General features: G+C 30.1%; 1 long non-coding RNA gene across 2 annotated transcripts; it reads right to left on the bottom strand.

The window, feature by feature from the left end:
- Positions 1-666: 666 nt before the first annotated feature.
- LOC142331599 (uncharacterized) lies at positions 667-24,401 on the bottom strand. 2 transcript variants are annotated; one of them, XR_012758057.1, is made up of 7 exons: positions 24,206-24,401; positions 19,209-19,349; positions 16,333-16,521; positions 13,879-13,963; positions 9,942-10,093; positions 5,595-5,716; positions 667-749 (listed from the first exon to the last, which is right to left on the bottom strand). It is a non-coding gene; the product is annotated as an uncharacterized LOC142331599 (long non-coding RNA). The 2 variants fall into 2 exon arrangements; XR_012758056.1 differs by lacking the exon at positions 13,879-13,963.
- Between the last annotated feature and the right edge of the window lie 1,792 nt (positions 24,402-26,193).

Raw genomic sequence — 26,193 nt, 5'->3', positions numbered from 1 at the left:
ATATTTAGAAGTAACACATTCTCCAGACCTACGACTATGTGACTATTTTCTAGGAGAGAGGTATCTAAAGTCTAGAGTGTTCAGTCGTAGACCTAACAATATTAAGAAAACTCAAATCCACCACAAGAAATCAAACCACATATCATACAACAGTGTATTGAATATAGTAGAGAACATTTGTCTGATATGTTATTCAAAAAATGGAGTTACGCCAATAAATACCATTACATTTGCTGTAATTAGATATTAAAAAATAATTGGTACATCATATTCTGTATATTTTATTTTACTTTTAAAATCATCGGTCCTATAACTCTTCACATAAATTATTTACTAACTAAAGGAATAACTGGTTTTCTCTACGATGGCAATCAGATAAACTTGCTTTGGTATTAGTTAAATCATCTCTAAGCAACTGAATTGAATTTTCATGCATTGATCTTTCTTGTTCAACTGTTTCACTAGTTGTTCGAACCTGTTAAAAATAAATTAATAATACTAACTTAACAATGTTAACTAATTTTGTTCAAATGTTAAGCTACAAATATGGATTAAATAGAATTACAAAATTACCAAGTACAATATTACAAAACATATTTGACAAGTAAATATACCAAACTACAAAAATATAACAAAAAATTTTATACTTAGTTTTTCTGTATAGTTCCAGCAATGAGGTATTTACTTCAACAGATTATTAATTTTTTTGTTTTCATAGCATATAGCAACCTGAGAACCTGAGATGGTGGCTGGAACAATTTAAATAAGTAATAACAAATAAAAGTTACTTGCCACAAAATCAAATGTAATGAGGTGATCCATTCATTTCCAATTAAATTATGTGAAAAGTTGTTTTATTGAGCTGCAGTCAGTTTAACTATGCAACGTTTTTTTGAGCTGCAGTACAGTTTAATTATGCAACCAAACAGCAAACCAAATATGAGATAGCAAGTGTATTAAGTAGGTCAAATAATGTTTTATTAGAGAAGTAAAATAAAAAATTATTTTTATTTTTAAATAACACACTGATAAACATAATTTTTGTTTCTCAAAAAAGTGATATATAATTTTAATCTGTTTTTTATGCTAAAAATGAATATGAACTTAGCATTATATAGTTAGCATTTTATGCTTCTATACTGTATTTTGTTATCTCATTTTTAATTGTTTAACATTGTTAACACAATTTGTAAACTTTGTACAAAGAATTAAATCATATCATAGTCACATATTATGACATCATATCTAATACTGAAGAGTGAGCCTTCATGGACAAGATTCATAATCATGTCTGTGCAGATCAAAACATGTAGCTGAAAACACAACTGTGTTGTTTGTATTAAGCACTGAATTAAGACATTAGGAATGTATTAATTTTGTTCAGTCTTATTGCTGACTTAAGTTTTTTAACAGCGCAGTGACATAATGTCTTGAAATTGTGGAAATGATGTGGATGCCTTTTGTATGCTTTTGTTATGCGAGTTTACCATAAAATCCAACAGAAAAAACGTTACACCTTTAATTAAAAGAGCATATCATTTGTACTTTCAGTGTAAAATTGGTGATCAGGATAAGATGTGGGCTCCTCATATAGTATGCACTAATTGTTCTGTATATTTAAGAGGATGGCTGAAAGATACAAGGAAGGCTTTACCATTTGGAATACCTATGGTTTGCCATGAACCGAAGCGTCATGTAACAGATTGTTACTTTTGTTTAACATGTGTGTCTGGAATTTCTAAAAAATTAAAACATATTTTAAAATATCCTTCATTGCTATCTGCAATCAGGCCTGTACCTCACAGTGAAATTATTCCAGTTCCTGAGCCACCTGTGATTGTATGTTTCGAAAGCAGCAATGAAGAATCAGGTAATACTGAAGAAGACAACAATGATTACAATTTTGAATTATTTTCCAATAAGCCACATCTTATATCACAAGGGGAATTAAAAGACTTTGTTAGGGATTAAAATTTATCAAAAAATCAAGCTGAACTGTTAGGATCAAGACTGCAAGGTTGGAATTTACTTCAAAAAAATACAAAAATCTTGAGCTTTGAAAGCCGACAAAAAGAACGTTCTCAGTACTTTATTGATGAAAATAATTTAGTTTATTGCACAAATATCGATAGGACAAGTTAGATAGAATATTTAGGACAAGTTCATAAACCTTAGGACTGGCGCCTTTTCATAGATTCGTCCAAGTATACTTTAAAAGTGGTTCCACTACACAATGGTAACAAATATCCTTCGATCAATCGCTTACAGTATTAATTTGGAAGAGACATAATACACGATGTGATGAAAGACATTCACGAAAAAATAAATTATAAAAAACATAGCTGGAACATATCTGGTGATTTGAAAGTTATAGCTACTTTGTTATGCATGCAGTTAGGCTATACTAAGTACATTTGTTTTCTTTGTGAATGGGACAGCCGAGCTGCTAGGGATAAACATTATGTTACCAAAGAGTGGAAGAAATTAACTCCAAATAGAAAAAAATATTATTCACGATCCCTTAGTTGAACCCAAAAAAATATTTTTACCCCCTCTCCATATCAAGCTAGGACTAATGAAAAATTTTGTAAAAGCAATGAAGAAGACTAGTCCCGGATTTTTGTACTTCAGGCATAAATTTCTGAATGTAAGTAAAGGAAAAATTAAAGAAGGAATATATTTTTTTCCTCAATTAAGAGAAGATTTGGTCAAAGTGATGTATTTCAATCAATGTTAATTAATGTAGAAAGTGCAAGTTGGGCTTCATTTTAGGATGTTTGAAAAAATTTTCATGGCAAACAAAAATCCGACAATTTCCACGATATGTTAATCAACTTCTTACTTCATACAGAGCTATCGGATGTAATGTCTTCGAAAACACATTTCCTCCACTTGCATCTGGATTTTTTCCCAGACAACCTCGAAGACATATGTGACGAACACGGTGAACGTTTCCACCAAGATGTTTCAGTGATTGAAAGCCGTTATAAAGAGAAATGGAATACTAACATGCTAGCTAATTACTGTAGAACATTAATTCAGGATGTGCCTGAGGCTATTAATTAGAAAAACTGTTTAATAGAAAAGAATCAGTGAAATCATTCTAATACAGGTCTGGCCATGCAAAATTATAAATTTTACAGATTTTTAACTACATTTTCCCTTAATTTTTTTCAAAACATAATTTATTTAAAACTAAGGGTGATATAAAAATTGTATTTACAGATCGTAATGTACTCAAAAAAGCAATTCAAGAAATGGTATCACACTTAGAGAAACATTAAAAAAATTATTTTGTCTATCAGTGCAATATAAAAAAATAAAAATATTTCATACCACATCAAAATTTATTTTGATACATACGTACACATAATAGTTGAGTAGGTAGAGTAGTAGGATAGGTAGCATAGTATAACAGTCTGGTAGAATAGGTAGGATTATTGTTTTAAATCAATTACATTGTTTACAGAATTTTATTTTTAATTTTTCAAAAAATACATTAAATATACATTTCTGTGGTAATAAGTTATTTGTCATAATTTCTGCCTTTTCTTTAATATCGATTAGTATTAAAGACGTTTTTGTTCAGAACCAAGATAATTAACAAAAGTACAAACAGTATAACACAGAAACATAGTTACCTACTGATGTAATTTCAAATTAATCTCTGCTTGCTAACTACTAAACTGGATTAAAAACAAAGTAAGAAAACAGATGATAAATTAAATAATACCCACTTCTAATAAATAGGTCACTGATTGAAAAGAGTAGCTTCTGATCGGTTGATCATCTATATTGTAATGAAAATCTGTTTTGTAATAACCCTCACTATGATACAGGTTCAGCTGCAAAATCCAAACGTTATAATACAGCCGAACTAAAATAAATGTTTATAGAGTACACTAAATATTTCTATCAAAAAACTTCAACCATCAATTGAAGTATGCATTTCTAAGGAACTACTTTCCTAAAATTCAAAATAAATGGTTATTTACCATTTATTTTGAAAACTTGGAATTTTCAAACCAATCCATCAGAACAATATAAGGATGCACCATTTTACATTAAAAATTTTATAAGTGTAAATTAACAATATGTTGCACTTCAACTAGCTGAATTATTTGTTTCTTTGGATAAACAAATGTTATGCTTAATTTAAATCTCTTTTATAATCCTTTGGAAATGGTTAACCAAACTAATTTTTCTTTCCTTTCCTAAATAACTCTTCATAAATAATTTCAATAAACTCTTACAATCAAGCTATTCAACAAATGGCTGAAACTAAAAAATTGTAATGGGCACTTTAGTTGGCTTATTCTTCATATGTACATAGAATTAGTACCTCAACAATTAGTAGGAAAATATCAATTTAAATGTTCCCAGCACTTATAGAATATTAATTGATAATTCCCCTTTAACTAATTTATCTCACTTGAGTGAAAATATAAAAGGGAATTCTTGAAACCATGGAAATTAGAGTGTGCCTTCCTATTTTGCCTATTACAAGATTTCAATATTTACTTTCCAAAGTCTAAATTACTTTCACAACTGAATTCGAGCTTTGGTGACAATCAGACCACAACATTAATGGAAATATCAAATATACTCTAATTCCAGTTTCCCCCTTTTAGAGATGGTTAAAAACAATCCAACATATATTTTATGTATAAAATGTTCGAATTATCATTTTTGCTGAATTTACATCTTCTATCATAAGTGATTTAAAAGATGAGACAGTAAATTCAATACTCTGTTAACCTTCTTGGAAAAGTATTCCTAATAAACTTTAGTGTTGTTTTCGACTCAAATGAACATATTCGTATAAAAAAAAAAAATAAAAATAGGTTTGTTCCTCATTTCACTTGTGTAGGAGTGAGCAAAAAAAACCACCTTCTTATCAGTAGATTTCTCCAAAAGAAGAATAATCCTACCGTTTTTCAAGGTTTCAATTTTTCCATTATCATCAAATGTTTTCTTTTCATTTTAAATAAAATTCCTCAGAATAGAGTTTTGAACAAGTTTTGCTTTTTTTATTTATCAGTTGTAATTTACCAAAATTAATCTCAACAAACCAAAAAAAAGTTCTTTTCAAATAAAACTTTTTAGACTGTGAAAGTTTTCTTGAAAATGACGAGATGTAGTTCTGGAATCCGTTTTATTCAATTTTTCAGGTCAAAAAAAAATGAAAACCATCTAATTTGTCCCTTAATTTTGAATCCCAACTGTTTAGTATAGCTTAATTTTATTCTTGGTGCAATGATCAGAGTGAAATATTTCACTAGTTGCATTCCTAAAACAAAGCAATTCCTAACTTATGTTTACAGAAATATTTCCCATATATTAACATCCCAAATCAACTACTACCCTTGAATAAATTTCTTCATATATAAAAATTCAGAATTAAGAAAATAAATAAAAAGCAAACTCAAACCTTCACTTTCCAAGCATAATTAATTTATTAATTTTAACAATAAAGTCGAAGGGCATGATAACACTTGAAGAAATATATCTTGTATGCATTTTACGGTATTAGTAACATAAATCAATTGATGAAAATTTTAATACTTATTAATTAAATTCAATGAGGTATTTACTTTTTATTATTATCTTGTAATCACAGGCTTCAGTAAGTTGAACTTTTAAATCTCTACTTAATGACCTGGATTCTGCAAGTTGCAATTGAAGTTTATCGAGCTGTTTATTCAATTTTTTTACTCTATTCAACAAAGAAAGAAAAATGATAAATAATACAAGAAATGAAATTAAAAATCTATTGTCATACAGTTAATTACCGTTAGCTATTACATTATAATATAATTAATAACCTAAGTAATAGCTTTAAATAACAAGCTTTTCTTCTTTCCTATGGGCCTAAGCAATAAGATAAGTCTTATGGCCCTATAAGTTACCGTACCGAAAAAATACCAGGATCAAAAAGGAATTGACAACTTTAAAAGCGTATAAAAATTTACTGAGAATTTACAGATTAGGTTGAAGTCTCATTTCAGAGCAAAACACATCAAGTTTTGACTCACGTAGTTTATTAGTACTAAATTCACCCACCAGTGCTGTTGTGTTGTTAAAAATGGATACATTTACTGGTGCAGAACGTACTCACTGTGTGCTTTGGTTTCATGATTTGCATTCAGCAACTGCAGTTCAGCATAATTTTCATAGAGATCAGTAGAGCCTCCTAGTAGGCATACAATTTACTCATGGCACCAGACCTTTGTTGAAAAGCTCTTCCAAGCACAAGAGTCCGTTCTTCTTCCAGAAGGCAATCATAAATAGTATAGTTTATCTGGACAGGCTTCAAAATTTTTTAATTCCTCAGTTAGACAATGATGACCAAGACAGATACCATTACTATCAGCGTCTTGCTGATAGCACCACCTCACTATATAATTTGTATATTTAACATTAATTAAACGAGGCTAGCAAGCAAAAGTGAGCGTAGGTTATGTCGGTTATGTGTAGTGACTAATGGTACACCTAATGAACAAATATCAACATAAGCTAACAAAACTAATGCCTACAAGTCCGAGATTTTCTTGATACTCGATTCCCAGATCGGTGGACTGGTCGTGAAGGTCCAATTGCATGACACCTCCCAACCCGCATTTCATCCCGCTAGATTTTTTCTTGTGGTGTTTCATAAAAGAGTGAATTTGTGTAACACCTTTGCCTGTGATCTTGTTAAGCTAGAACTTCGAATTAACTTCTAATTTGCTGGCAACAGTCTGGAATGAAAACGAATAGGAATGAAATCAGGTGGGATATATATCATATTACAAATAGCAGCCATATCGAACCAAACTGAATGTCGGGTGACAAATGTGATTTGTTTTTCTTTGAAATGAGAGCTCAAATGATTCTGTAAGTTTCTCAATAAATTTTTATAAGCTTTTAAAGTTGTGAAGTCCCTTTTTGAATCACTTGGTATAAATATATAATAATACAATAAAATTGACCGGCTTAAGACACTTGGTAATCTGTGTCCCACATATCTCACATTAAAGAATTTGAGATGAAAATTATCATTAGTGCCATTTACAATTATTTAAAAAATAATAATAATTGCAGAAAAAGTAGGTACATTTTTGGAATTTACAGCCACATTTTTATTTACAACTGTTGTATATAATTTGTATATTTAATATTAATAATGTGTTTAAATATTAATAATACTAATAATGTGTTAAACAAAGATGGTACACCAATATATAATACGAAAGGTAAAGTCAATAGATGGGTGGAATATATTGAAAAGTTATACGGAGGAAATGAATTAGAAAATGGTTTTATAGAGGAAGAAGAGGAAGTTGAGGAGGATGAAATGGGAGAAACAATACTGAGATCTGAATTTAAGAGAGCATTAAAAGATTTAAATGGCAGAAAGGCTCCTGGAATAGACGGAATACCTGTAGAATTACTGCGCAGTGCAGATGAGGAAGCGATTGATAGATTATACAAACTGGTGTGTAATATTTATGAAAAAGGGGAATTTCCGTCAGACTTCAAAAAAAGTGTTATAGTTATGATACCAAAGAAAGCAGGGGCAGATAAATGTGAAGAATATAGAACAATTAGTTTAACTAGTCATGCATCAAAAATCTTAACTAGAATTTTATACAGAAGAATTGAGAGGAGAGTGGAAGAAGTGTTAGGAGAAGACCAATTTGGTTTCAGGAAAAGTATAGGGACAAGGGAAGCAATTTTAGGCCTCAGATTAATAGTAGAAGGAAGATTAAAGAAAAACAAACCAACATACTTGGCGTTTATAGACCTAGAAAAGGCTTTCGATAACGTAGATTGGAATAAAATGTTCAGCATTTAAAAAAAATTAGGGTTCAAATACAGAGATAGAAGAACAATTGCTAACATGTACAGGAACCAAACAGCAACAATAACAATTGAAGAACATAAGAAAGAAGCCCTAATAAGAAAGGGAGTCCGACAAGGATGTTCCCTATCTCCGTTACTTTTTAATCTTTACATGGAACTAGCAGTTGATGATGTTAAAGAACAATTTAGATTCGGAGTAACAGTACAAGGTGAAAAGATAAAGATGCTACGATTTGCTGATGATATAGTAATTCTAGCCGAGAGTAAAAAGGATTTAGAAGAAACAATGAACGGCATAGATGAAGTCCTACGCAAGAACTATCGCATGAAAATAAACAAGAACAAAACAAAAGTAATGAAATGTAGTAGAAATAACAAAGATGGACCACTGAATGTGAAAATAGGAGGAGAAAAGATTATGGAGGTAGAAGAATTTTGTTATTTGGGAAGTAAAATTACTAAAGATGGACGAAGCAGGAGCGATATAAAATGCCGAATAGCACAAGCTAAACGAGCCTTCAGTAAGAAATATAATTTGTTTACATCAAAAATTAATTTAAATCTCAGGAAAAGATTTTTGAAAGTGTATGTTTGGAGTGTCGCTTTATATGGAAGTGAAACTTGGACAATCTGAGTATCTGAGAAGAAAAGATTAGAAGCTTTTGAAATGTGGTGCTATAGGAGAATGTTAAAAATCAGATGGGTGGATAAAGTGACAAATGAAGAGGTATTGCGGCAAATAGATGAAGAAAGAAGCATTTGGAAAAATATAGTTAAAAGAAGAGACAGACTTATAGGCCACATACTAAGGCATCCTGGAATAGTCGCTTTAATATTGGAAGGACAGGTAGAAGGGAAAAATTGTGTAGGCAGGCCACGTTTGGAGTATGTAAAACAAATTGTTGGGGATGTAGGATGTAGAGGGTATACTGAAATGAAACGACTAGCACTAGATAGGGAATCTTGGAGAGCTGCATCAAACCAGTCAAATGACTGAAGACAAAAAAAAAAAATTTAATATTAATTAGATGAGGCTAGTAAGAAAAAGTAAGCATAGGTTATGTTGGTTATAATTTTGTGTAGTGACTCTAATGGTACATCTAATGAACAAATATCAACATAAGCTAACAAAACATAACCTATGCTTGCTTCACTCGCTAACCTCATCTAATTTAAGCTAAATACACGAGTTACATACAGCTTATTAATAACAAAAGTAATTTGTAAACTAAATTCAATAATGTTAATTATTGTTATTTTACATTAATTAAAAACAAATTTTTATTTTATTTTTTTTGCTGTCAAATTCCTAAAAAGTTCCTAAAAAAACAAGATGATCCTTTGTTATATCCTTTCTGCATGCTATACCCTCGATTCAGTAGGTTCTGATAATTCTTATTCCACTGACTAAAGGGCTGAATGTATTGTAAGGTCTCCTTACAACACATTCCAGACAGATCAACTGTAACTGCAGTACAGATTATTAAATCATGAAATTTAAAAAAACCATGCTGGTTTTCAATTCCCAGCAAGCAGAATCTGCTACCTTCTCAGGAAGCAGAACTATGTGAGGTGTAATGGGGCAAACATTTCTGACTACCAGGCCTCTGTAATAGGGATATTTGATTTTCAAAGTGCTGGAGTTGTCAATAAATGTTCTAAGGGGTAACCAACATCCCTAAACATTGCAGCTGGCCATCCCCAACAACGAGTTGCAAAAACAAGCTATTGTCCAAACCACTAGTCCAAGGTGGTACCCAACACCCAGGCTGTTATTTTCTACAACTTTTTGAATCTTTTAAAAGAAAGTTTACACTATTCAAATCAGATGAAGATTTTTTCAATATTTTTAAAATTATGTAGCGATCAATCTAATTGTTTATTTAATTTAAATACTATTCTTTATTTATTTATTTACGTTTATTGTAAGGATTTTTCTTCTTTTTTTTAACCACAAAACTCTTGCAATCATAAAATAAAGACGGCATAAGAGAATTTAAGTTATTTTGTTAAGATTATTATGTTTTAGAATATTATCTTGTTTTATAAAACAGAAACCAAAGAACTCTTTATTCTCAATAAATAACTAAAATTACCTAAGGTTTGCATCATCACATTCAGCTTCTAAAAGTTATCACATACGAGTGCAATGCAACTTTTCTTCTTAGCAAATCTAAATGAAGATCTCTTCTCTGTAATTGATCTCTTAGATTTCTAACACGTCTTTGAAGATTGTAAACCACAGTAACTATAAATTTACAAAAAAATTACTTATTTAACCCATTATAATAAAAGAAGAGAGTATTAACTATGCAAGTAAAATTTAGTAATGAAATAAACTTGGAAAATAAAGAATATAACATACAGAAATTATAAGATGGAAAATAAACTAAAGCACAAGCATCTAATAAAATAGAATTAAAGACTAAATAAAAATTACAAATAAATCTAAATTACAGCATGGCTGTCTATGTTAATATATTTTCAGCCTTTAAAACATACAAAGATCCAAGAACCTCCAATTTATAAAAAGTAATTCATCTTGAATAAATTTCATCACATTACACTAACTAATAGTCAAAAACATTAAAATCAATTATAATAATTAAGTACCAAAAACTCGCATTAAACTTCCTCCACAAAAAGTGAAGAAGTGACAAAGCAATAAGCAAATTTTAAGAAATGAGGCAAACAGGGGAGAATACAGCTCTTAAGCATGATTTGAAGATTACAACAATAAGTGCAAACTAAATAACAAACACAGTAAGATAATTATAATATCTGTATCAAAGAATTATTCTAAAATTTTAATGAAATCAACATCTTGGCTTATGTCCAACTGCTTATAACACTGGACAACAAAAAATAATTTTTTTTGTCTTTGTAAGAAAAATATGTGATTCTGATAATATTTTTTCACCTGAATTCAAATATGATTATCAGTTTTTCCCCATCAAGCAAGGTTTCTGAGAAATAGGCATTTATAATTTCAAATATTTTAATACTTTCTCTATTCAGACATGCGACTCACCTACAAAGTAAGAAATGATGATTTTCTGCTATACTTCGCCTGTGGAGCATCCCTATGATGATCCAACCAACAATAATCAGTCAGTATATCAGGATTCCATTTGCCTTGGTACCTCTTTTCCATAGCTGAAATCCCTGATAAAAGTGTTCCCTGTGCTCATCACTCACTGCACAAAGATTTTCTGGGAAGAACTTTAAGTGTGGTGCAGAAAGTGTACTTTTAGATACATACTACAACCCAAATTTTTATACGATCACTGACAATATCACAGTAATTTTCCACCTTTCGATTTTCCAAAAAAACTCTGAGTAACATTTTTAAATACTTGCCAAACTGCTTTCTCCAGTGGATTCAATAGTTCCTCGGATTTTCATCATGCATTAGTAATCGTATTTGTGCACCCACAAATATTCCTTCTATAAATTTTTGTATCACTAATTTTAGGAAACTCTGTTTTAAATACATGAAACCAGAAGTATTTTCCATGGCCTTGACAGGATTCTTTTTTAATCCTTATTTGATATATAACAGAAGCAGATTTTTCATTTTTCTATTCAGGAATGAGTGATTAGCGTTTGTTTAGACCATTCTTTTCTAATGAAATGGTTGTTTCTGTTCCTACTATCCTATTCACACAGAAAACATTACTTTGTGTAATCAAGCTGCAGACCAGGAATAAGTGCAATTACCTTCAAATCACCACAGATATTCCATTCATACACTGCATATTGAAGCTTTTCCAATATAAATTGAGTTTCCATATGTTTCCTTCATATTAGCAGAGTGAGCTACAGGTACAGATGGGAATTTATTGCCATTATGCAGAAGCACAGCTTTTAAACTAACTTTAGAGGAATCAATGAACAAGTGCTATTCTGTTGGGATATGTTCATTACAAAGTGTCTCCATAAGAGAAGAGATGTCATTACAAAACACTAAGCCATTTTCTTCAGAAAAATAGTCTTTAAATTCAGAATGACGATACGTACATACCTTTGTATTCTTTTAAAAAAGATTCCATCCTTTTAGCCGGGAAGCAAGCATTTCAGACTGTTTTTTGGATAACTTTAAATCTCATATGAGATCAGTCATCAGAGATCATATGAGAGTAAATGAAGCTCAGATGAAACGCTTTGTTCAAAAGTTGTATCACCAGAATCTGTTTCTTTTTCTTCCTTACTTCCATCAGACTTAAAGCTCTCTTCCTCTAATGTCACATGTTCTGGAAGCTTTGGTACGGGCAATTCTTTGCAGTGTGGAACCGGTCTTATTGCAGATTGCAAGTTAGGGTACAACACACTGTATGTTTTGATTTTGATGTAATCCCTTTAATGTTTGTTAAGCAGAAATAACAGTCACAAGAGTGATATTGGGTTCCCTCCAAATCATAAGGACAGCAAATGGCATGTGGCGTGTGCCATTTTTCCATGCAGTGAGGAGCCTAGAACATGAAAAATAACAGATACGTGGGGCACAATCCCTTGTTTGGTCCCTGACTCTATACCCAAAATGAAGTTCATTACACTTTTTACTAATGGAGTAAGGTTTTGCCTTTGGGACTTTAGCATCACTTCACCAGATACATAACAAAAATTTGTAGGATGATTTAAACAGACTCTAGGAATTTTGTAATTAACAAGTAATTAAAAGAAATAAAGTTGTAAATATGCAATACACAATAACTCAGACACAGAAAGCATTCACAATGATGTGTTTACTGGTTCACTATTATCTCACAAACGGCATCGTTTTTATGAATATATGGTACACTAGATCGTGTTTGTACATGCCTATACACATTTGAACCTGCACAACAATAGCAATACTACCCTTGAGTTAGCTCAATTGGATCATATTTACAATGCTCTATGAGCTTTTACTTGGCAATCGACAAATTGACGAAAAACACGTTTTAAAATATTTAAAAAAATTAAAATAAAAAACTGTGGGTGATGGAGAAATTTCAAATAATATTTGAAAACTGCATTAACTACACATATTGATAATCATGAGTCAAAAATCATGTTTACCAGTGTAATTGTTACGGTCATTCTTAAAGCACAATCACCGTTCTATGAATGTTTGTCTCTATTGTCAAGGTCTCATAATCTTTTGTCCAGTTTTTGATACACTATGGTTTAATACTTTTAATGTATTCATTATTTATTTTATGGTTATTTGTTTATGTTATGATTCATATCTCATCTTGATCCCAAACCTAATCAGGTTTTAATCATTTTTTTCAAACATACAGAATGCGAGCCTCAATAGTTATCATTATCTCAGGTACTCAAGAATCACTGTAAAACAGAAACTCTGTGGCTTTGCGACAATTAATGTGTTTATTTTACAAAAATTGCATGGTTATCAATTTATTATAAAATAATAAATTTTTACATAGGTATTGCATTTTTAACTACATCTTAACAAGAAAAGTAAATTAAATGTAAAAGAAAACAACTAAAGGAAGCAAAATGTCATTTACGAAAAACAAAATTAAAAACATGGAAAAAAAATAAACATCTACATTTGCTTTTGCTAAAAGTGAAATTTATTATTTCTTTAACACTATCCACAATAATATAAATAAACCTCATAGAATACCAGTTGAAGTGAAGATCTGATACAAACAAAAAATATCCTTAACTCTTGAACTAATATTAAGTACAGAGGAGGAGACTTGCACAGATATGATCTTGAACTTAACTACACTGGCATGATTTTTTTGTCCATTGATTCTTGGACATAACTTGCAGACTGGCAACCCGGGGTTTACTACAACATGCCTTCTACTCATTGCTCTCTTGTTTTGTGATGTTATGACATCACAAAGAGCAATGTACAAGAGTACATTCACCAGACCAAATTTTATTAGTGTTAAACATTCTCAGAGTTTCATACATGCAAAATAAGAAACGGGTTAAGTTAAATTAATTACATCGCATGAAAATATGCTTTTGGTTATAGCGCTATAAAAATAAGTGAAATTAAAGTTATGTTACTTCTAATGTTGCTGAAAACAATAAACTCTTAGCTGAATGACCACAGAATTAGCTCTGACCACAGAATGGCTAAACGAAACGGAACCTCAAAACAGAAGAGAAAAAGAATACTATTTAGCAAAAGATCATTAAACAAGCTTAATGAAAACAAGTGGAAATTACATTAAGATTTTCACTGGTAAAATCTGATCGATCATTTTTAGGAAGAGGTTAACTGTGAATTTACATTATCAAATTTATATATACTATAACTGTTCTACATAGAATTTTCTTTTTTTCATACTACTGAATTAGGTCACATAGATTACAACACTCTCTGATAACATACGGGGGAGTAAAATTTAAAACAGTAATACATACAAGTTAAATTTATGAATCTGTATTATGTTTTAAGTTCACTAAAAAATATAAAAAAAGTAAAAGAAAGTATAAAAAACATCCTAATTCACCCAAGCTACATTTTGATAATTATTTTAACTGAAATTATTTTTAATAAATATTTTTATTTTTTACATCAAATTTTCCACCAATTTGATCTCAACAGTAACAAAGTTGGAGAGGCCTTAATTTATTTAAAAACTAAACTAGTAAATTTTTAACTAATTACTTCTCTAAGGCTCCTAATTTTCTCAAAAGTTTATTTACAAACTTTATAAAAGCCTTGTCTACTTGAATTTATCTTTTCCCTTGAATTTATATTTCCCATAATCTTAAATCCACTAGATTCTTTTTTAACATCTTCTCTGATATTACTAAGCAAAACAGCTGAACTTATTACTGCATTTTCAATACCGTAAAATGAAAAAAAAAAAACAGTTAAACTAATTTTTATTAATTTTCTGAAAATTTCCCCGTTACCATCACTAATTTAAGCAAATTGTTACTGTAAATGCACAGAAAAATAAGAGAACTATTTAAAAAATAATTAATTTATCTTAAGGTAAATCACACAAGCACTGATGATTACATTATTTACAGAGCACTTAAACTATATACACAATATTATTAGCGCTTTTCAAGATTACCTACCGCATGTACTTTGTAATTATTATGTAATCAAAATTACAAATTTAGTACGATATTGTTAACTCTCATGCAGATTAGTCCTTTTGAAGGCCATGTAGATAAATTGTTTTTTTAGTTATGAAAAAATCTGATTAATAATAACAGCAACAACTGTAATACGAAGGTAAATCAAATATAAACAGGATTTCTGTTCACAAGCATCTACGGTTGGTAGGACTGGGCCCGCGCTTCTAGTATGCTTAGGAGTGTGGAGAGTCAGCCGTTCCACACTCCCAACCAATTCATCAATAATACTCACGATGTTGGAGCAACAGGTGCACCCTCCACTGCGCAAAACAGAATTATAAAATTTCTTACTCTTGAAGGAGTTCAAGCGATGGAAATTTTCCGGAGATTGACTCCACAGTTCAGGGACCAAACATTATCAAGGACTTGTGTGATAGCCTGGCATAAAAAGTTCAAATAAGGCGATAATGAGTGGAAAATCAGGAACACGATCGCCATCCTCAAACCAGCATTACAAAGGAAAACATTTGCACGGTTCGAGACAATCTTGAAGACGATCGACAGGTGAGAGTATCTGAAATTGCAGAAGTGGGAACAATTTATGGAAGCTGTAAAGCGATCATCACAAATGACCTACAGTTTCGTAAAGTGTGTGCCGGATAGGTCCTTCACCGTTTGACTGCAGATCAGAAGTTGAAAAGTTTGGAGGACTCTCAGAGTCTTACAGCAAGGTTTGTGAAAGAAGGTGATGCATTTTTGAGTCGGATTGTCAACTGCTACAAAACGTGAGTCCACTGCTACATTCCCTAGTTGAAACAAGCCAGTATGGAGTGGCCGAGGAAAGGGGAGACAGCCCCAGTGAAAGCCAAGACTCGACTGGCTCAAGCTGCTCAAGGCAGCTCTAACAGTCTCAAAACTAGAAGAAATGCACTGGACTCAACTTGATTATCCTCCCTACAGCCTAATCATACCACCCTGCGATTTTCATTTGTTTGGGCCACTTAAAGAAGCTCTAAGAGGGCAACAATTTGAAGACAATGAGGGCAAGGAAGGATCCGTGCGCAATTGGCTCCTGACGCAACCAGCTTCATTCTACAATGCTGCGATAAAAAACCTTCCTTCTTGCTGGGAAAAATGTATTTCTTAATCAGGAAACTATGTAGAAAAATAAAATAATTTTCCTTTTATTTTTCAATAAACAAATTTAAAAAAAAATAAAATCCTGTTTATATTTTATATATATATATGTATATGGTATATCAATATTTAATATTACAAGTATACAACGATGTGTAACTAGTATATACCAGGATTTTCCACTAGTGATCAGTACATTCTAGTGCTAAGCTAAGGGGGATGCACACATACAAATGACGTTTACTAGCGTTGGATTATTTATATTATATGAAGTTGACTACTTACAAAAATGATGATGAATGACTATTATCAAAAATATCCATGGGAAAACAAATAAAATGCCACCTCATGTTCAAGTTATGATTAGGCCTATAATACGTCTGCTATTTTCTAAGTAATATCTTTCCATTATCTGCTGCGATTATGTTTTCATTGTCACTAATCACAATTTCTTTCAAGAGTTCAGCAGCATAACTGAAATGTTAAAAAATATATAAATAAAATGCTAATTTACATTCCCACCTCCTGAGTCATAAGTCATGACCACAAAGTTGAATCCAATAGTCTCTGAGTTATTATGTTAAAAATTATGTGGGTTTTGTAAGTTTGCAGTCATAATCATAAAAAACAGGCTGCTTCCAATTTTTTTAATAACCATGAATTTTGACCACTTGGACATATTTAGCAAGTTGTAGAAGCGTATGGTTTTTTCATCGAATTCGTATTGTTCTTTCCCCTTCATTTCATAAGCCATGAGGCACAAACCTTTTCAAATAGATACAAATAGCAGTTCTTCAAAATATTTATGACAACACTTAGCACACCCGGAATGATTGTAACTTTGCTCACTCATTTTTTTAAAGTCAAAACTGCCGGTAGTGAATATTTCTGTTTCAAATGGTATCATAAGCATGTGGCTCAGCCGAGTGTAAAGAAATACCTTTAAAGACCACTTTATGCGTTTAGTTTGATTGAATTCAACGCTCTTTCTTATTTTTTGAATTTGGCCTGGAGTGAATATTTTTTTCACGTATTTATCTTGTCACTTCAGTGAATAATTTTTTGATTTTAATTTTGACAATTCCTCCTGTAAATGTTTGCTTTCTAACTTGATATAATACAGTTCACTAAGCAGCTTGAGTTTTTTACCTTCTGTAAATGTACTTACTACAATGTTTTCAGGCTCTCTGAGATCCCGTCACGGAGAGATTTTCCTCTTCACCATTCACTGATGAATTTTCTGGTGATGAAGGAATACTTTTTTACTTGATAGCACCTCATTTACTTGTTTCTTTCTCTAATTTCACTATGTATGTTCTTTGAACCAGTCACTACTGTCAGTTCCTGTTTTAGGTAAGTGCTCAGTAGGAGGAGCATCTTTTTTAATTTTTTTTTTCTATACGGTTCATAACTTAAAAGTTGACTTAGTAAGGCTGGCTCATAGCGATCAGGTCTAAAATGTAGGATTCAAATTGTTGTGTTGACAATATTAAAACTGTCTTGTCAGCTACATTTGTTTACCTAGATTTTACTTTGTGCGCTATCTTTTGGGAATGAGTGAAACATATCCTTCTTATCAAGTTCATAATATTATATTTGAGTTTTTTATAATTAATATTATTATTGTTATTCCACCCAAAACAGCACACACCATTTTGAATTTGTAAAATTATCCACCCATTTTCAAGCCCAAAACAGACATACACAGTTTTTAGATACACACATTCACAGATTTTACATGCGTACAAACAATACACTCACTAAAATGAGAATTAAAACAATAAGTAAATCACGCACAGAAGAACAAGGATCATGATGGCAATTCACACTAAGTACTAGGCGAGTATTAACTGATAGTGCAGGTTAGCAGCTGTCAGTGAGTGACACCATGTGCAGCAGCGAAAGATTTACAACTGTGGAAGTATAGTATTTGTATAGTCATAGTATGATGGATCATGTATAATTATTATCTTCCTAAAAAGGGCAAATAAATAAATTATAATCAAATAACACATCCTTTTTCAGTACTCTTCCAATATACATGGAATATTCAATACTGCTTAAATATACCCAAATTTTAACAAAACCAAACACATACAGAGAAAAGAGAGTAGTGTATTATTTGATACAATGTCTACAATGTTTTTTTATTTTTTTTAATGCTACACATTCAATGACCAACTTTAAAATAAGCCGATTGAAAGCAGTTCCTAATTCTTGGTTTAAAAAAAATCCTTTACATCATTTCTTTCTTAACGACCTTCAAAAACAAACATTAATAATACTGAAAAATTTACTATTTAAATTAATTGTAGCAACAGAATATGGTTGCAAACATGACATCAAAAATAAAATATTCAAGTCTGTAGGAAGAAATAAAAAGATTCAATGTCTTCAGAAACATTATTGGATAAATATGTTAAAAATCTAAATAAAAAGTGGGTTTTTACCCTTTTTGCTCATTTTAAAAAAAAGAAACACTCATTACTGCTTAAAAACATAACTACTAAGGGTTTAAACACAATTAAAAACAAAAGACTACCCAAAATTTATGACAACACTTAAAAATGATATCAATATTTTCTAAGAACTGTACATTAAGTTACACTATTGCATGTTGGATTAATTTAAAAGTTCCAAAAATTAACATTTAAACAACAGCTTACAACTAACTGAATTTGCAAATTCTTTATTCATTATTTCTTAACTTTATTGTTGCAATACACATAACATATTTCTACATTTTTTTTAATTTCAATTGACTTTTTTTTTCATTTGTATAATTTTTACACAATAAGGTATTTTAATATAATATTAAAATAAGACATGCTAAATATTTTTTTTAGCTCAAAGTTTTATCAGTTCACATCCATCTCTATTTCTTTTGGAGATAGCCAATATACAAAGCAAGTGAAAGTAAAGATAAAAGAGTACAATAAAAAACATTTTACCCCTTTAATTACATAATCTTTCTTTTCTGTAAACAAACAATGTTTAATGTAATGTAATGTAAAAGAATTTTAAATACATTAAACACTTTATGAACCAAAATATTTTAAGAAACATTATTTATGAAACTGAATCAATTTGACAATTTCCTTTATGGCAAAAAAATTATGACATATAATACTTAGTGTAAAAAAACGAAAATTTTTAAATACCTTATCAGTAAGTTTATCACATTCTAATCTTGGTAGTTTAACTCTTAATAAAAGTGATTCTGTATGAAGATCATCCCCAATATCTTTTGTAATTTCATCCACACTCATCACATTTGCTAAGCGTTCCAAAAATGTTACAAACTATAAGAAAAAACCTACAGTTAAATTTTGTGTCAAAATATTATAAAATCCATTTAAAAACAATTACTGTAAGATAAAATTTATACATTTTTAATACTTGTTACTAAGTAGTGGGTGGACTAAAAATTGGTTTCTCCTATTATTAGTAATAAAATACACTTTGCAGTAAATTTTAATACATATCAGAGGAACTGTTCAAAAAATCTCCTTCTATGCTAATGCGCTATTATTCGTGTCAGCATTTTTAACTGGTAAATTACATATTTTTACAACAAAGTTTTATCTCAATTTATAAAATCTACTCAATTTTTAACTAAAAAAGCTTCAGGTAATTCAGGACATTTGCATTTAAGGAAAGTACCACATCTCTGATTATTCTCCATAACAAAAAAAATCATAAGGCATCAAACCACCGCATTAATGACATGATCATTCAATTTTCATCAACATCTTATTCGTTTGGGAAAATTTTAACTGCAATAGTCTCTAAGTACATGCCTGATTTTGCTGCCTAACATACGAATAGGTAATACTTAACACGCAGTTGTTCAATAGCTCGGCAATAACAAAATCTCATAACATCTGAAGAGATGAATCCCCTTTTATATTTCCATTGAACAAATAAAGTTTCTAACACTCTTTTTGTGATCCCGCACAAAACATGAATTTTAAGTACATTAACCCTACATGGACCAAGGGAGGGCAAAAAATGGTCACAGTTTAGAAAAATATTGTGCTAAAAAATGCCATACAGTAAAAAAATCTGAAAAAATTAATTTGTGTCATTAAAGGTAACATTTTTTTCTGAAAACTCACGTTCAGATTTGTAACAGCATTTTATTTTCATAACAGAAATTAGATAACGGATTACTTTTTAACCCCCCCTGGACCAACAAATGACCCTTCTTATATTATTAAAAAAAAATATTTTTTTAAACAGAAAGTATTTTCCTTGAAATGTTTCAGTTTTTCTAAATGAGATTATTTTGTTACGGTAAGTTGGCATGCCTGCTTATATTCAATCAGTAGTAGGTCAGTGTGTTTGTAGTTGATAATACTTTCTACACTAGGCTAGTTTTATTTGAGTTTTTGTGAAATGGTTGTTTTATCTGTTTGAAATTGAATGAATATATTTCTACCCGTGATATAGAAATTATATTACATTAAGATGACATATTGATGAAGATGAGTTGTGCAATTCAAGTGAAACAGAAGACTTTGCTTACAACAACGTTCACGGTGATGGTTTAGGAGAACCTAGCATTCAAGATGAACAAGAATTAGATTTGGTTCTTGAAAAATAACTAAGTAAAATATACGGTGAAATCAAGTATAAATTCGAAATATTCAACTCATGAGATTAAGGCTACTCGTAGAACGATAGCAAATGTATTTCATGAAAATCCGGGTTTGAAGGATACCGGAAGAGCAACAAGTATTTATGGGTCTTAGAAATTTCTTTTCAGAAAATGCATCGTAACTCTTTGTGAAACATTCGAATGAAGAGGCAGTTTTACAAAATTTCGACAAGACCAGTGAAATGAAAATAATTGAATTTTTAAGAATACTTATATTAGTCGATGCAAATAATAATAATAATAATTTAGACTATCATTACTTGTGGTCAAATGATTTTGAACAGCATAATATATTGCTCCTATTAGTCGTTGTAGATTTCATAGTTTGCTCGCAATCATACAATTTGACGATAAACAAATGAAAACGACAGAGTGACAAATTTGCTCCAATAAGGAAACTCTTTGAACTAATCAATAATAAGCTTCCCAAACATTATACACCATCAATCAGTAAATACAGCTATCAATGAAATCTTGTCCCTGTTCGGAGGTCGATGTCTGTTTAAAGTATTTTTAAAAGAAAAACATAGAAATAACAGTATTTAAATCAAATAGACTATTAACAGATTATGAACAGCTTTGTACTGAACATGGATATAACTTGTGGAAAGAGGCTGAGTATACCTGCAGATTCAATATCAGTAGTAAAACGTCTGGTTACTTGTATCACAAAGTCAAGGAGGGAAGCAACTACTGATTGGTTTTATACATCTGTTCTTTTAAGTTAACAGCTTTACAAAGAACATGATCAAGCGATGGTAGGAACCATGTAGTCAAACGGGAAGTTCAATCCAAAGGAATTAAAAGAAACCGGAAACCAACCGCTGCAATTAAATATTTCTGCATTCACAGATCTAGAATCTAATAGGCTCCTGTGATCTCACTATCGTACATAACCAACAAAAAGCCTAAAAACAGCCTAATCTTCTTGTCTACTAAAATAATGATATTAATCTGCAAAGGAAAAATTACGTCTGATATTTTACAATCTACAAAAGGCGCTATGGATTCAATCGGATCAAATGGTAATGGAGTACATGACAAAAAGGAGTACTAGAAGGTGGTCACTTTATGTTTTTATACTCTAATTAACATTATATGTATAAATGTTTTTTCAATATACATTCAAAACTATCGATAGTTTTGAATGTATATTGAAAATAATTTATATGGAATAAAAGTAACAAAAATAAAAGAAGAATCTTTTAACAGAAACATGGATTACAGCTTATAAAACCTAATAACCTAATAAGTACTTTAGCTTATAAAGTACAAAAACCAATAATCACAGCAGTAGAAAACATTTTAAGTTATAAGATAACAACAAACTATTCAAGAAAGCAAATAACCGAGTCATGGAAAGATCAATGCTATACCTGCTGCAGTGAAGCTTCTTCAAAGAAAGAAAAACGAAAGAAAGAAAATAACTATTACTTGTGGAAAGTGCAGTATATACACATACATAAAAACATTCTGAAAAATCAAACACTTGTTTTGAATGTAAAAATGAACCAGAAGAGTGCGAGTAGTTTAGTAAAAAATTTTGAAATCTACTGATGATAAAAGAACATTTATTTTTTAAGAAAATTTAGTATTCAAGATGTAATCTAGAAAACTGTTTTGTTTTACAAAAAAAAAAATCATACTTTATAACAGATCTGTAAATATTAAACTTCTTAATTAAAATAAACATGTGGTAAAAAGTATATGAATAAGTGTAAATATTTTTTGACTTCCCCTTTGACCTGCACATTACAGAAACACCTTGAACTATGTAGGGTTTAGTTCTTTCTTTATAATTTACTGGACAGTTTACTGGAGAATTTTAACTGAAGCTCATTCTTCACCGGTACTTCATATAGGTTGTAAATTAAAAAATTGTAAATCATCTGTTACTGTAAAATTAAAAAAAATAAATAAATAAGTAAGCTCTGCAGTAGAAGGGTATATGGTAACTACAGTTATGGAAGAGTAAAATAGTAAACTTGAAGAATTGATTTTATGAACCATGCCAGGACACTAACATGTTTATTTTTATAGTTGCAATAATTAATAATTAATTTACTGAAAAATTTTCTACTGTTAAGATGTATACATATATATATTTAATATTAAATGAAATTTAACACACAAAGACACAGTAATTAACATATGTTATATATGCAAGTGTATCACAAAGTTTTCCCAGGACTTTCACAACCTATTTACTCAAGAAAATAGTTTATAAAAACCTATGTCTTAAAATCTTTTGCTGGGAAATTACAGCTAGAGAAAGATTTTGCATGAATTTCAATTACCCCTTAACTAACACTAACAAAATTATTACACAACAAACATAAAAAACCAGGTTTTTTTACCCCCAATTTATTGGTTTTCACCCTATATTTCTCAAAAACTACTGCACATATGGTTCTGGGACCTATTTTATTAGATTTTTCAGATCAAAAACCAAAATGAACCGCTAATTCTGCTCTATTAATTTACGGCCTAAAAATTCTGTTTCTTACATATGTTTCTATATGAATTACTTAATTATTTTCATGACATCTTGTGAAAATAATGGGCTTCCAAATACTCTTCAGATAAATATTTAAATACCATTTTTGGGTTTTTTTATTTTCAATTTTTTAAGGGGTGTGATAGTGTACAGCATGGTGGCTCAACCAACACATCCGCTGTTTCTGTACATGCATAGCGACTAGTAGTACCTGCCTTCAGTTAGTTGAATAAAAAACATAAAATAAAAATAATTAAAACATTAAAAAGTAATTAAAAGATTAAATTGAAAAACAAAGTATAGTCATTTCCTAGTATGTTTGTCAGGTAATGCTAAGAACCGAGCAAGCAAAATACCTGTACCTGTATTACCTGTATGAATTACAGGTAACCAGCAATAAGTAATATTTTTAAGATGGAGGCCAACTGTTTTGAAACCCACAATCTTAGATTACTCAAAATTTCAGGTCCATACTGACCAAACTGTTGTTCTGAAGAAATTACAATACAATGATAATTTGATAATTTGAATAGGCTTTAATTTTTATTTATCATTATTATTCTCATAAGCATGAGTTTAATGAACAAAGCGGGGTCCAATGGTTAGAGCCCTCTAGCTAGATAGGAAGGGCAAGTGAAGAAAGCCATGATGGCTAAATATCCCCTGAATGTGACAGGAAACACAAGTAATCATACAGCCTAGGCAAAGCCATGACAGATGCTAGCACTCATATGTGAGATAAATAGGTTTGCTATTAAAAAAAGCACACTGATATCACGGGCAAAGCCACGGCGGAGAAATGCTAGTGTGTATATATATTTATATATAAAAGCTGAACAAAATTGTTTAAACACAAATGTTTTCACCAAAAGAAAAATTACTGAGTATAATTACTAAAATTCTTTAAGCCATAAATCAAATACATACAACAAATCCACAAAAAAATTTTTATTTATTTCTTTTAACAGAGTTAAACAAAAAATTAATTATTATTTACTCACAATTGATTAATCTCATCTCAAATTTTCTTTTGTAATTTCACATGAACTCAAATCAACCTCCAATTTATGTAACTTTGATTCAATACAGCCTTATTATCTTCCAGAGTTCTTATTCTATTATTGGCTGAATCTGTTAATTCCAACTGTCTATTTAACTGTGAGTTTAGTGCAGCTATTTTATCTTTCAATGACTCTATACGCTAAGAAACATCAGTCACCGATTATCTTACACAAAAATTTTCAAAAATAAATTATTTATTAACATCTAAATTTTATTCTTTAACAATTTATACTAAATCTAAATTGAATTCTCTTTGTAAACATGCAATGATCTAATTCATAAAATTAACAGAATGCACATAATTGGATCAAGTGAAGTGAAATGAAAACAAAAATCTAAGATTAACAAGTGATTATTTTAATTTATACCGATTAATAAACAAAAGGAAGAAGGGAAGACTGGGTAACTGGGTATTCAATCATTCTAAATAAAAAATTATCGCTGAAGTTACAGAAAAGATCATTTTTATCCACAGGATCAACTGCTGTCAGGCTAAGAATGAACTGAAAAGATTTGCTTTTAATGCAAATGCATAAGGAAACTAATAAACATAAAGATAATGTGACTAATGGATCAAACCAAAATATCAAAAATGGATTAGAACAAGTTTGATTTAAATTTCAATATAATTGTGTATTATATTCTGGTGATATTTATTAGTGAACTGAAGAAAATAAAATAAATTTAGGCAAAATATTTAACACAGGATCATTTACATTAATATATATATATATAATTACACAATAAAACACCTTTACAAAAGATTTCATATCAGATTACAATTGAGAGACCCAGAAATGAATACGGTTAACTGACATACAGGAAAAACTAGTAACATAAGGTACAAAAATAAATTTGAAATTATCTTTAATTAATAAATTTATTAAAATTAATTAAAATAAAAGATAATAGGTCTCCTGGGTTAAGTAGAAATATAATCTAACCTAACTTAACCTACACTCGCTTCACTTGCTAGTCAAGGTTAGCGAGCAAAACAAGTGTAGGCTAAGTTTGATGGATCTTATAATAAATATATATGTATATTTATTTGGTTATTTCATAACCGAACATGGACATATATTTAAAGCGGTGGTCATATAACCCATGACAACCAAGATAATTTCTTAGAGTTATAAAATCTTGGGAAATAAATGAATATATCTACAATAATGAAAAATATTAGTACAAGTGACAATCGGCTTTTATTTCTAGAATTTTCTAGAGAATCACAGGAGAAAGAAATTGAATGATGTAGATCTGACAATGTGTGGTTCATCAGTAAGATTTGGTTTAACAATTTTGTTTAAAAAAAGATTCTGATTTTTCTAGCGGGGAAACACAATTATTATAATCTGAAAAGAAAGATAAAATAACAAATTATGTGATATTAAAACTTCAACTGTGATTAATTTTATGTAGCAATAATTCCAAATAATTCATTAACCAAATGAATCAAGACACCCACGTTCTCAAGGGCTACATTAGGCAACATTCCACTGGATCTGATGTTCATGATCAGTTACTAGCATTTCTAAACTTATTTACCTTTTTTTACTGTGTAAAATAAAATGTAAATAAAGTATACTAACTAAAAAAGAATGATTGTACTTTAAATACGATATAGAACTGCACATTACTGTTGTTTTCCTAATTCAAAACGAATTAAAATACATTTTCCTCTTTTAATACAATTTTTAAAAAAATATTTCCTATTTCAGGAATAATAAAAGTATTCAATCCATAAAACAGTAAAATTAAGATAGTTCCTGTAAGATATTCATTATATAAAGATATTTGTACTTATTTTCAGTAGGCCATTAATGGTAGCCAAAAGAAAAAACAGATCTGTTCAATATACATAAATTATATTTACTATTTATACAACTAATGTATCTTAGATGTAATATAAAAATTAGGCAATTTCTAT

This window comes from Lycorma delicatula, chromosome 10 (genome assembly GCF_047948215.1).
Source record: "Lycorma delicatula isolate Av1 chromosome 10, ASM4794821v1, whole genome shotgun sequence".
Classification (NCBI taxonomy): Eukaryota; Metazoa; Arthropoda; class Insecta; order Hemiptera; family Fulgoridae; genus Lycorma; species Lycorma delicatula.
The sequence above is the reverse complement of the archived record's forward strand: the minus strand, read 5'-3'. Positions and strand labels throughout refer to the sequence as shown.